An 11,316-nucleotide genomic window follows, 5' to 3' on the forward strand; every position below is an offset into this window, starting at 1 on the left:
AGAGAGAGAGAGAGAGAGAGAGAGAGAGAGAGAGAGAGAGAGAGAGATCTCGAGGCAGAGAAATCCCAAACCCATTGCTGTAACTTAGAAGAGAGAGACACGAGGAGATATTAATCATGATTAATTCTCTTCACCTGTATTTGTCACTGTCACAGAGAAGTTTATTTCTGTCTCTTGGAAAGTAGCAAGCTGCCAAGAACTGGTGTGTAAGGCTGTAACACAATCAGGAAGTAAGTAATCCTCTGGTTCTGTGCTCTGCCACTCTGGGGTGGTGCTGTTGTTTTTAAGACCGTGTCAGGGGTGAAATGAAGAGAGGGGGCAGGAAAGCATGCTTTGAGAAAGGGATCCTCCGAGTTGGAGAGATGGCTCAGTGGTAAGAGCACATACTGTGGCCGGCGTCACAGGTTGGTACTTTTGGTAAGCATGTGCAGCTCTTCCCCAAAGCTGGGACAGATTATGGTCACGCTGTGCTCTCTGGATCTCTGTCGTAGAGGAAATGCTGTCACTCAGGGATGTGGCTATAGATTTCTCTCCAGAAGAGAGGGAAAGCCTGGAGCCTGCTCAGTGGAATCTGCACAGGGATGTGATGCTGGAGAGTTGGAGCAACCTTGATTTCCTGGATGAGGATTGCATCCACACTGAATTCTTTTTCTCCACTGATGTGTCTTGCCATCACTAAGCCATACTTGGTAACATGTCTGGAGCAAAACCAAGGGTCTTCAGGTGTGAAACGACAAAGAGCAGCCACCATGCCTCCAAGGACCATCACAGAATTCATGCTGGGAGTATCTCTCCAAGTGTGAAGAGTGTGGCAAAGAGTTTGCCCATTTTCCAAAGCTTCAGGAACATCAAACTATTCATACCAGTTAAACCCTGCAAGTATGAAGAGTTTGGCAAAATTGTTTCCTTATTTTCATGCCTTAGAAGATATTGAACAATTCCCTCTGAAGACAAACCCTCCATGTGGAAAACCTGTGGCAGATCGTTTCCTCCTTCTTTCAAACTTAGAGGACGGCAAACAATCCATTTTGAAGAGAATCCCTACAAGTCTAAGGAATGTGACTGTAAGTTTTCCTGTTCCCCGTAATGTCAGGAGAATCAAATAACTCATACTAGAGAGAAATTATCCAAGTGTGAGGACTGTCACAAAGTCTTTTGTTCTCACACAGTTCTTAGCAGACACAGGACCATTCATACTGGAGAGAAACCCTACAAGTATGGGAAGTGGTTTTCCTCTCTTACATCCCTTAAAAGACATCAAATACTCCATTCTCAAGACATTCCCCACGAGTGGGTATAATGTGGCAAAAGATTTTCTTGTTCTGCACGCCTTCAGGAACATCAAAAACTTCATACCTAAAAGAAACCATACAAATGTGAAGAATGTCACAAAGCCTCTCTTTATCGCTTGTTTCTTAGGGGACACAAAGCAGGTCACACTGGAGAGAAGCCAAGTGTGAAGAGTATGGGAAATGTTTTTTCATTTTCTTCAGCCCTTAGACGACATCAAACAATTCATTGTGAAGACAGTTCCTTCAAGGGTGGGGAAATGTGGCAAAGCTTTTTCTATACTGTCTACCGTTAAGAAACACAAGTGTGTTCATTCTGGAGAGGAACCATAGAAGTGTGAACCATGTGGGAAAGCCTTGTCTTCTAATACTTCCCTATTTCAGCACAAGCTAAGTCACACTGGAGTGAAATCTCACCAGTGTGAAGAATGTATCAAAAATATTTTACTTCACAACTGAGGAAACATAAAAGGGTGCAATGCCAAGAGAAACCATAGAAATGTGATTGATGGAAAACCTTTCCCATTGACGGTTATCAGCATGAAATAGTTCCTACTGGAGAGCAATACCAACTGTGAAGAGGACGGCAAAACGTTTGCCTGTGTCTCCAAACTGAAGGGACATGAACAATTCATTGCCAAGAGAAATCCTATACACGTGCCAAGGACTTTTGTACCAGCCAATAACTTTCTGTACGCATGAGAGCTCATATCAAAGAGAAACCACACAAGTATGAAGCACATCCAAAACCTTTTCCTACTCTTATACCTTCTTCTCCACAAATTATATCATATGTGATATATATATATATATATATATATATATATATATACTCTACTTTAGACCTTAAACACTAAAATATTAATACTGGAGAAAAATCATTCAAGTGCTAAGAATATCTCATTGTGTGCCCTAACCTGTGTACCCACTATGTTATTTTTTTAAAAGCTTTATTTACTTTATGTATGGAAGTACACTTTGCTCTCTTCAGACACATCAGAAGAGGACACTAGATCCTATTAAGGATGGTTGTGAGCCACCATGTGGTTTTTAGGAATTGAACTCAGGACCTCTAGAAGAGCAGTCAGTGCTCTTAACCACTGAACCGTCTCTCTAGCCCTGTTTATTATTATTATTTTTTAAATGTACTATTTCCAGACATGTCACAGTGATGAGGAAAGAAACCAATATATTGTCCTTATCTTGTGGATGAAGACAGTGAGGCATAGAGAGGAGAACTTGCTTGTCCCAAGTGTTAGAACCAGTGTTGAACTGAACTTAGAAAAATTGTCAAAGTGTGGGTGATTTACCACATATTTTGGTCATTGGCAGTTCCAAACCTTGGCCTGGGACGGTCACTGAACACTGACAATGCCTTCTGAGTCCTGGGGTTAGTTTTGGAGGTTGCAGCTCAGAATTCCCAGTTGGTCAGGAAGTAGGCTGCCTCAGAACCTATGTTATCAGGTCCAAATGGACAAAGGAAGGAAGGAAAGAAGGAAGGAAGGAAGGAAGGGAGGAAGGAAGGAAGAAAGGAAAGGAAGGGAGGGAGGCGGGAGGGAGGGAAGAAGAAAGGAAGGAAGGAAGGAAGGAAGGGAGGGAAGAAGAAAGGAAGGAAGGAAGGAAGGAAGGAAGGAAGGGAGGGAGGGAGGGAGGAAGGAAGAAAAGAAAGAAAAGAAAAGAAAAGGAAGAAAAGAAAAGAAAAGGAAGAAAGAAAGAAAGACAGAAAGACAGAAAGAAAGACAGACAGACCAGGAGGGAAAGCTGGTTTGGTCCAGTGTCTTACACATCTCATGTCTAGGTACGGAGCTGGCTGGGTGGTCTCTCCTTATGGTTCTTGGAGCAGTGGGCAGATCTGAGCTTCAAGGGCTGGGATGTGTGGCTCTAGGAAGGACAGAAGGGATTTGTTTTGTGGCCAAATGTGACTTGGAAGAGAGCTTCTGTGCTGCTCTGCTCTGCACCCTGACAGAAGCCACGCCCATGCCAGGGCTGAAGACCAAGACTGGAGTAACATCTGCAGAGGGCAGGGTAATTAATGATTTCTTTAATTAGAGCTGGGTTCCTGTTTCTTCAGTCAATTCTAGTCACGCACTAGGCTTTAGCTTGACTTCTTTGGCCTGCCCTGTGTAGTCACGGAGCTCAGAAAACCACAACCCACTGGTCTTCCATAAAGACAGGCATGGCTCTTCATTTCCAAAGCAGGGAAGATTCAAAGAAATAGTTTGTGGATATTTTGGCAAGCTCTCAAGTCGGTTATTTATTTCAGGAGTAATAAGGTTGCCTTGTTGGTCATAAATGCCTGTTAGTAAAGGATGGTGTGCTTAGACTTCATGCTTCAGGGATCCCAGTGGCTTCCATTTGTCACCGAGGTGCCTCTCTACGGTGACACCTGTAATCAAAGCCTGGAGATTTACTTAGGTACCCTAAGATCAATCTTGACAAAATTCATCACGTTTTCTTTTTTCCTTTCTTTCTTTCTTTAAAGTTCACTAGGATTTAGCCAACATCTCTGGAATAAGGCATCTTTCTTTTAATTTGATAGAAAGTTGCTTTCAAATATACTTAGAAAATATATTTGTTTAAGCAAAATTATGATGCAGACCATAGTAAATCAACTGGGAAGAAACGTGCTTCTTTTTGTGTACATGCATTTGTGAGCATATACATGCGTGTGTGAGTGCGTGCATGCATGTGTGTGTGTGTGTGTGTGTGTATACAGCTGTGTGGGGCAAAGGTGGACACTGTCTTTCTCAATCACCTTCTATCTTATTTATTTGGAGTTCACTAATTTGGTTGAGCTGGCTGGCTAGCTCTTTGTGATTTCATATCAGGTACCCCATCCCACTCATCTCTCCATCCTCTCATACCTGCCCTTTCCCCTTGCTACTACTTCTCCAAAATAATAATAAAAAGATCATTATGGAAGCTGTAGTGTGTCACAGTGTGTCCCACAGAATACCTTTTTGTCCATGTTTCTTTGCTTTCAAATGTTCACTGCAATGAGTCACTGGTCTGGTTCAAGACCTCCGGTTTCTGCTGCAGTATAAACACTACATCCTCACTGGGATTCCTCTTGGATACCCTTTTGTTGCCCTGTGTCATGGAAGTCCTGCAGCATTGGATCTGTAGGACCAGCCCCTTTATGCATCACACGCTCTATCATTGCATTAGTGGGGTAGATGTTGGGATGGGCCAACTCAAACCCTGGATCTGGGCCTGAGAGGTATCTGAGCTGGTAAGCCTGCCAGCTCTCCAATACCCACATCATCAGACTGAGCCCTCCAGCACTGCCCCAGCTGATTCATCCAATGCCAAAGCTGGCAAGGGGTGGAGCCAACTCTCCTTGACCCATGCCCTCAGGGCTGTCTCACTGTGCCCACTCCAGCAGGCACCCATGGATGTAGGGCCAGACCTACTGTGCTGCCCAGGTGTAGGGCCCACTCTCCCAACTGCTGCAGCTCTCATGCTCAGGCCCACAGGGGTGACTCACCGAGTCCCCACCACCAGGGTCAGCTCTCCGGAGCTGCTCAGGCCAGGTGCAGGGCCTGCTCTCCGGGTTACTTAGTATTTGTATTTTTCATTATACATCTCCTTTTCTTTGTTTTTTTTTTTTTTCATTTTTTACATCTCCTTTTCTTTCAACCAAGATTTAATTGCTGGGGACCAAATTCTTTTATTCTAATTTTTCTATGATAAAGATATAGACAAGAATAAGATAATTACATCAATCATCTTACAGTCCGAGAGGAGATAATCTTGAAACTAGCTCATGCAGTAGGGTAGATGTCATTGAATAATAAATTGGTGTGTTCATGTGTAAGCAGGCAACCCTGGGTTTACCTGCCACTTAGTAAACTGGAACTTTCTATCACAATCCTTAGAGTCACCTGGGAAGAGAAGTCTTCTACTGAGGAATTTCTGTGGGGCATTTTCTTGATTGATGGTTGTTAGAGGTGGGCTCAGCCTACTGTGGGAGGTGCTGCTCCTGGGCAGGTGGTCCTGGGTTGTATAAGAGAGCAGCCAGGTTAACCATGGGGAGCAAGCCTGTGACTTTCCCCATGGCTCCTGCCTTGTGGTCCTGGTCCTGACTTCCTTTGATGATGGACTGTGATGGGGGTATGTAAAACAAATAAATGATTTCTTCCCCAAGTTGTTTTGGGTAATATTTTATCACAGTAACAGAAAACTAATTAGAACAGGGGGATATCTGGCAATATTTAATAAAACTGGTATTTATCCTTTGTCATAGCAACATTATTTACAGTAATTCATCCTGCATTTATCCTAATGATATATAATATATATTATGTACTGTTGTGTACTATTTTTTACACACACACACACACACACACACACACACACACACACACACATATTTGAAAAGAAATACTATTAAAACTAAAATGTGGTGTATATACCAGATTGGGTTGCTGACAGAATATTTGGCAGAAATAATATAAGGGAAGAACAATTTATTTTGCTCAAGGTTCAGAGATTTAAGTACATCCCAGCAGAAAGGACATGGTAGAGCACAGTAGCTCATTGTGATATTCAGGAAGCAGATAGGAGGAAGGAGAGATAGGAGGAGGGAGTGAGTGAAGAAGGAAGGGCTGGAAGGAGGGAGGGAGTGAATTTGTGCTTTTCTCAGTCCCCCTCTTATTCCATTCAATTCACAGCCATAGAGTGGCTCCTCCCACTTCAAGTCTCTCCTTAGTTAATTCCCCCTGAGAAACTCTCACAGATGTTTGCTTTCCTAACCTCCAGGCTCTCCTCAATCCAATCATGAAGTTAGCACCACTGTATTTTGCTTTTTATGTAGGAAAGAAGGAAAGATAGGCCAACATCTGTATTTGCTTATTTCTCCCAGAACAACACAGACAGGATCAGAAACATTGAAGTTGGCTGCCAAGAAGAGGAATGATGAAGGAGAAATATGGAGAGAGCCATAATTCATATTCATTCTCTCTCTCTCTCTCTCTCTCTCTCTCTCTCTCTCTCTCTGTGTGTGTGTTTGTGTGTGTGTGTGTGTTGCATAATTCTGACCCCTTGAAGTGTGTTAGCATCAATATATAAAAAAAATTAACAGAACTAGAAAGGATTCTCTAAAACTGAGAACAAACTGAGGCTAAGCCATCAGCTGTAGTTTAGATGGATGACATAACCACACTGATGGGAAGGGTAAAGATCAGCATTTGACTGTATTCCCTGGAATCTAAGTCCTTCTCCAGTGCTCAATATTGAACCCAGAGCCCAACACATGCCAGGTAAGTGCTCTATCACTGAATCATACCCTTATCTCCTACCCTCATTTTAAGATTTATTTTTATGTGTTTTGTATTGCATATATGCATATGTGAGGATGCCAGATCCCATGGAACTGGAGTTACAGACAGTTGTGAGCTGCTGTGTGGGTGCTGGGAATTGAACTCAGATTCTCTGGAAGAGCAGCCAGTGCTTTTAACCACTGGACCAACTCTTTAGACCCCCCCTGATCCTCATTTTAAATGAAGGGATAGAGGGACAGGCAGCCTGAGCCTTTTACAGTAGTTTATAGTTATAGGAAAAAATAGTTCAGAAACACTTTATTGAGCACAGTGAACTAGTACCAAATATGTGGTTGTTGGCAATCCAGGTTTTATCAGAAGGAAAGGAAATATATGGCGTTGGGGGAAGGAAAAATAAATCCCTGTTGAAATGGGTTGAAAGTGAGGCTTATTTCAGTGTATCCCATAGTTCTAAAATACACGAATGCGTGCATGTAGCAGCATTCATAAGCATGTATTAATGTATACTCATGTTTATTATCTAGCTTCACCGTGAGTGTTGAAAAGCAAACGTCACAGTTGCAATGAGCACATGAAGTATTCAGATCTTGTTTTTTAAATAACATTCTTATCTGTATTGGTTGGCATTGGCTGTCAACTTGATTGGATCTGGAGTAAACTAACAGGCCAGCCGCTAGACAACTGCGCCTGTAAGGTTTTCTTTAATCAGTTGTTAAGGTGAGAGAGTTCACCCTAAACAAGGATACTACCTTGTGTCCCCCTTCTTGTCTTCAAGTTTTGTTGGCAAGTTCATCTCCCCTGTTGGCATCTTTCTGTTAAGCACTTGCCACCATTCTTTGCTGCCATTAGAACCTGGCTTCTTCAGTCTTCCAATAGCTTCTTTGGTCTTCTCATATAGACTGAAGACCAGTGGCTCTCCTGGAATCCTCCAGGCCTTTAGTGCCAAACTGGGACTGTTGAAGCATGGCTCTGTTAGATTGAGTAGCTTCTGTGTCCTCAGACTCTCCGGTGGGAATGCAGCCATGTTGGATGACCTAGACTGTATCATGTAACAACCTAACAAATTCACCCTTAATATAGATTTATTTTATCAGTTCTTTTCCTTTGGAGAACTCCTGAATACTATACCATCCAAAGGTACCAAGGATCTTAGGAGGAAACAGGAAGTTCTAGGACCAGGACAGGGGTGTACAAGATGAACTTAGACCATGTTGTTAGAAATTAAGGAAGTAGTCATAGAAATATGAGAGTATGTTGTAAAGAAAGACCAGGTGGGAATAGCTTTCTAGTAGCTATATCTGGGATAATTTAAGGGCAGTGATTAATGATGTCACTAGAAATAGGAGCTTATGATTTCAAATCGATGAATGGAAAAAGACTTACTTTGAGCATGGGAGGGCTCAGGCATGCAGTGAAATGCAGAGAACCAACAGGTGACTTAGGTGGTGGTGCTGAAATCAGAAAGTTAGCAACTCCAACCATTATGGCAAAGATTAACTAGATGCAGCAAGAATCCTTCACACATGTAGGGTTTAGGGTGAAGGGCAGGGTGTTTGTATGGTTTCAAAGTCTCTCTCTCTCTCTCTCTCTCTCTCTCTCTCTCTCTCTCTCTCTCTCTCTCCATATTAGTTGTAATGGGAGGATCATGTCAAATCTATTACAGGAAAATTCAGTATCTTGAGTGGGTTGCATGGGCAATGTGTGACTTGCTGAGGACAGGACCTGGTGATAACTGTGTTGGGTTCTGGCCAAGAATGCCTAACCTAAAACCCTAAAGAAACATTAGACAAACTCTAAATGAGAAAAATGATCATTTAGAGAACTCCAGACATGGAGAAAGGTCATTGTATATGACAAAGAAAGTTCTAGAAATGTTCCAGGTTAATGAAAGATAAAGAGATCTGGCAGCTAAACACAACCTTTGATTCTAGAGCAGTGGCTCCCAACCTTCCTAATGCCGTGACACCAGGTGCCCCTTTTGTGGTGATTTCAACCATAAACTTATTCTCATTGCTACTTTATAACTGCAATTTTGCTACTGTTATGAAGTCTGAGGTAAATATCTGTGTTTTCCGTGGTCTTAGGGGACCCCTGTGAGAGGGATGTTCAACCCCAGAGGTGGCAACCGCAGGTTGAGAAGCATGGCTCTAGACTGACTTCTGTATCTCAAGGAAAAACTATAAATTCACCATTGAGTCAGCTCACAAAAGTGGGCCACAGACATTAGATTTAAGTGAAAATATTGTTTTATGTTAAATTTACTAAGCTTGCTAGCTGTCTTTCTGTTACGTACGAGAACATCTTTATGCATGGGAAACACATCCACTGATGTAGAGAGAAGACTCCATGAGGTGTTTAGCTCTTTCTAAAATGATTGAGGGAACCCCCTGACCCCCCACAGAGAAAGGGAGAGCAAGAGAGTGAGAGAGAGGAGCACCGGAAAGCACAAAACCAGGCATCAAATGCTAGAGCCAATGGGTAGTTAACAACCAGCGGATTGTGAGGAAAAACCAAAAATAAAACAAAGCAAATCCCGCAGTCGTTAACTACTTCCATCCTCATCATTTTTTTCTGAATATAAAGTTATTTCCAAATTTTAAGTTTAAAAAGATCGACCATCTTACTTTAATTCAGAAACTTATTACCCCCACCCCCTGCTCCACACTGACTAGTTTTCTGCCAACTCGACACAATAGAGAAGAGGGAACCTCAGTTGAGAAAACTCTTAAGATTGGACTATAGGCATACCTGTAGAACATTTTGTTAGTGATTCATGTGTGCATGAGGGTTGGGAGAAGCCTGTACAACATTTTTTTTAATTAGTGATTGATGTTCCGGGTTAGGGGGCAGCCCATTGTGGATGAGGCAACCCCTGGGCTTTTGGTCTTGGGTTCTATAAGGAAGCAGTGTGAGCAAGCCATGTGAACGAGCCAGTAAGCAGCACCCCTCTGCGACCTTTGCCTCTGGTGAGTGGAGTCTGGCTAAATTAAGCTGGCCATGGTCCACCTGACCTTAGTATCCTTGGAGTGAGAGTGGTTACTTTGTGACTGGGTGAAAACCTTAGAATTAGTTCATAATGATTGACTTGTGTGCTGTGGCCAAGGCCTAATGCTTGTTCGCAGTGACAGATGACCACCACTTTCTTTCCTCTGCTCTGTGAGATGATTTTGTCCTTGGCTTGTGGTTAATGCGTGACAGCTATGCAGTGTTGAGGCCCTATGTGCCAAGACCAGTGTACGATTCATTCAGAGTGTGTTAAATAAAGACAGGGCAGATAGATTAACATTTCCTCCTAGCTAGATCAAGCAAGAGTCACTGTGGGTATGGATTTAGAGAGACATACAGGAGAGGAGCAATATATCCATGGTTTTATTTACTTGATTTTAAGTTGTGTCTATGTATGTGTCTTTGTACACATGAACGTAGTGCATACAGAAACCAGAAGAGGGTGTGGGATCCCCTAGTGGTGGAGTTAAGGAAGGTTGTGAGCCTCCTGATGTGGGTTCTGGGAACAGATCTTGGATCCTCTGCAAGAGCAGTCTGCACTTTTAACTGAAAAGTCATTTCTCCTATGGCTTTAAAGTATCTTCTTAGAACTTGAAGTTCTCCTTAACTGGCCCTGGTGACTCACTGCTGATAGGATTTGTATTTACCTAAGCATCCTCCTCATCCGTCTTCCCTCTTCCTCCTCCTCTTCCTCATTTTCTTTCTGTTAAAAGCCCTTAAGTGCTCTTCTACAATCGAGCAAGATGCCCAAAGGAAAGTAGGCCAAGGGGAAGAAGGTGGCCCTGGCCCTTGCCCCTGCCATCGTCAAGAAACAGGAGGCCAAAAAGGTGGTCAATCCTTTGTTTGAGAAAAGGCCCAAGAACTTAGGCATTGGGCAGGACATCCAGCCCAAGAGAGATCTAACACGCTTTGTCAAATGGCCCTGCTACATCAGGCTGCAGCGGCAAAGAGCCATCCTCTATAAGCGGCTCAAAGTACCTCCTGCCATTAACCAGTTCACAGGCAGACAGCTACTCAGCTGCTTAAGCTTGCCCACAAGTACAGGCCAGAGACAAAGCAAGAGAAGAAGCAAAGGCTACTGGCCCGTGCTGAAGAAAGCTGCTGGCAAAGGGGACGTCCCAACTAAGAGACCACCTGTCCTCCGAGCAGATGTCAATACAGTCACCACCTTGGTGGAGAACAAGAAGGCTCAGCTGGTCACGATTGCCCAAGGGTAGAGCTCATTTAGCTGGTGGTTTTCCTGCCTGTGCTGTGGGTGCCCTACTACATCATGAAGGGAAAGGCCAGGTTGGGATGTCTGGTCCACAGGAAGACATGCACCACTGTTGCCTTCACACAGGTTAACTTGGAAGACAAGGGTGCCCTGGTTAAGCTGGTGGAAGCCATTAGGACCAATTACAATGACAGATATGAGGAGATCCGTCGCCACTGGGGAGGGAACACCCTGGGTCCTACGTCTGTGGCTCACATTGCCAAGCTGGAAAAGGCAAAGGCTAAAGAGCTCGCCACTAAACTGGGCTAAATGTACACTATGTTTTCTGTACATAAATATAATTACAAAATTAACTTCAAAAAAAAAATAAAAAGAGTCTTTAAGCAAGTAGGGTTAGGGGGTTGTGGGGTTTAGAGGAGGCTGCAGCCATTGGGAGAGTGTCCGAACAATACTTTCCTCAAGGTCAGTGTTCTGAAAGGTGGGTTCTTCAAACAAACCCAAATAAACTAAACTTAAAGTCCTGTTA

The 11,316-nt window shown here is 43.2% G+C and overlaps 1 pseudogene; it reads left to right on the forward strand.

Moving 5' to 3' along the window:
• Positions 1-10,320: 10,320 nt before the first annotated feature.
• LOC110322618 lies at positions 10,321-11,099 on the forward strand (annotated as a pseudogene).
• Positions 11,100-11,316: the final 217 nt, after the last annotated feature.

Source organism: Mus pahari, chromosome 5, assembly GCF_900095145.1.
Source record: "Mus pahari chromosome 5, PAHARI_EIJ_v1.1, whole genome shotgun sequence".
NCBI lineage: Eukaryota > Metazoa > Chordata > Mammalia > Rodentia > Muridae > Mus > Mus pahari.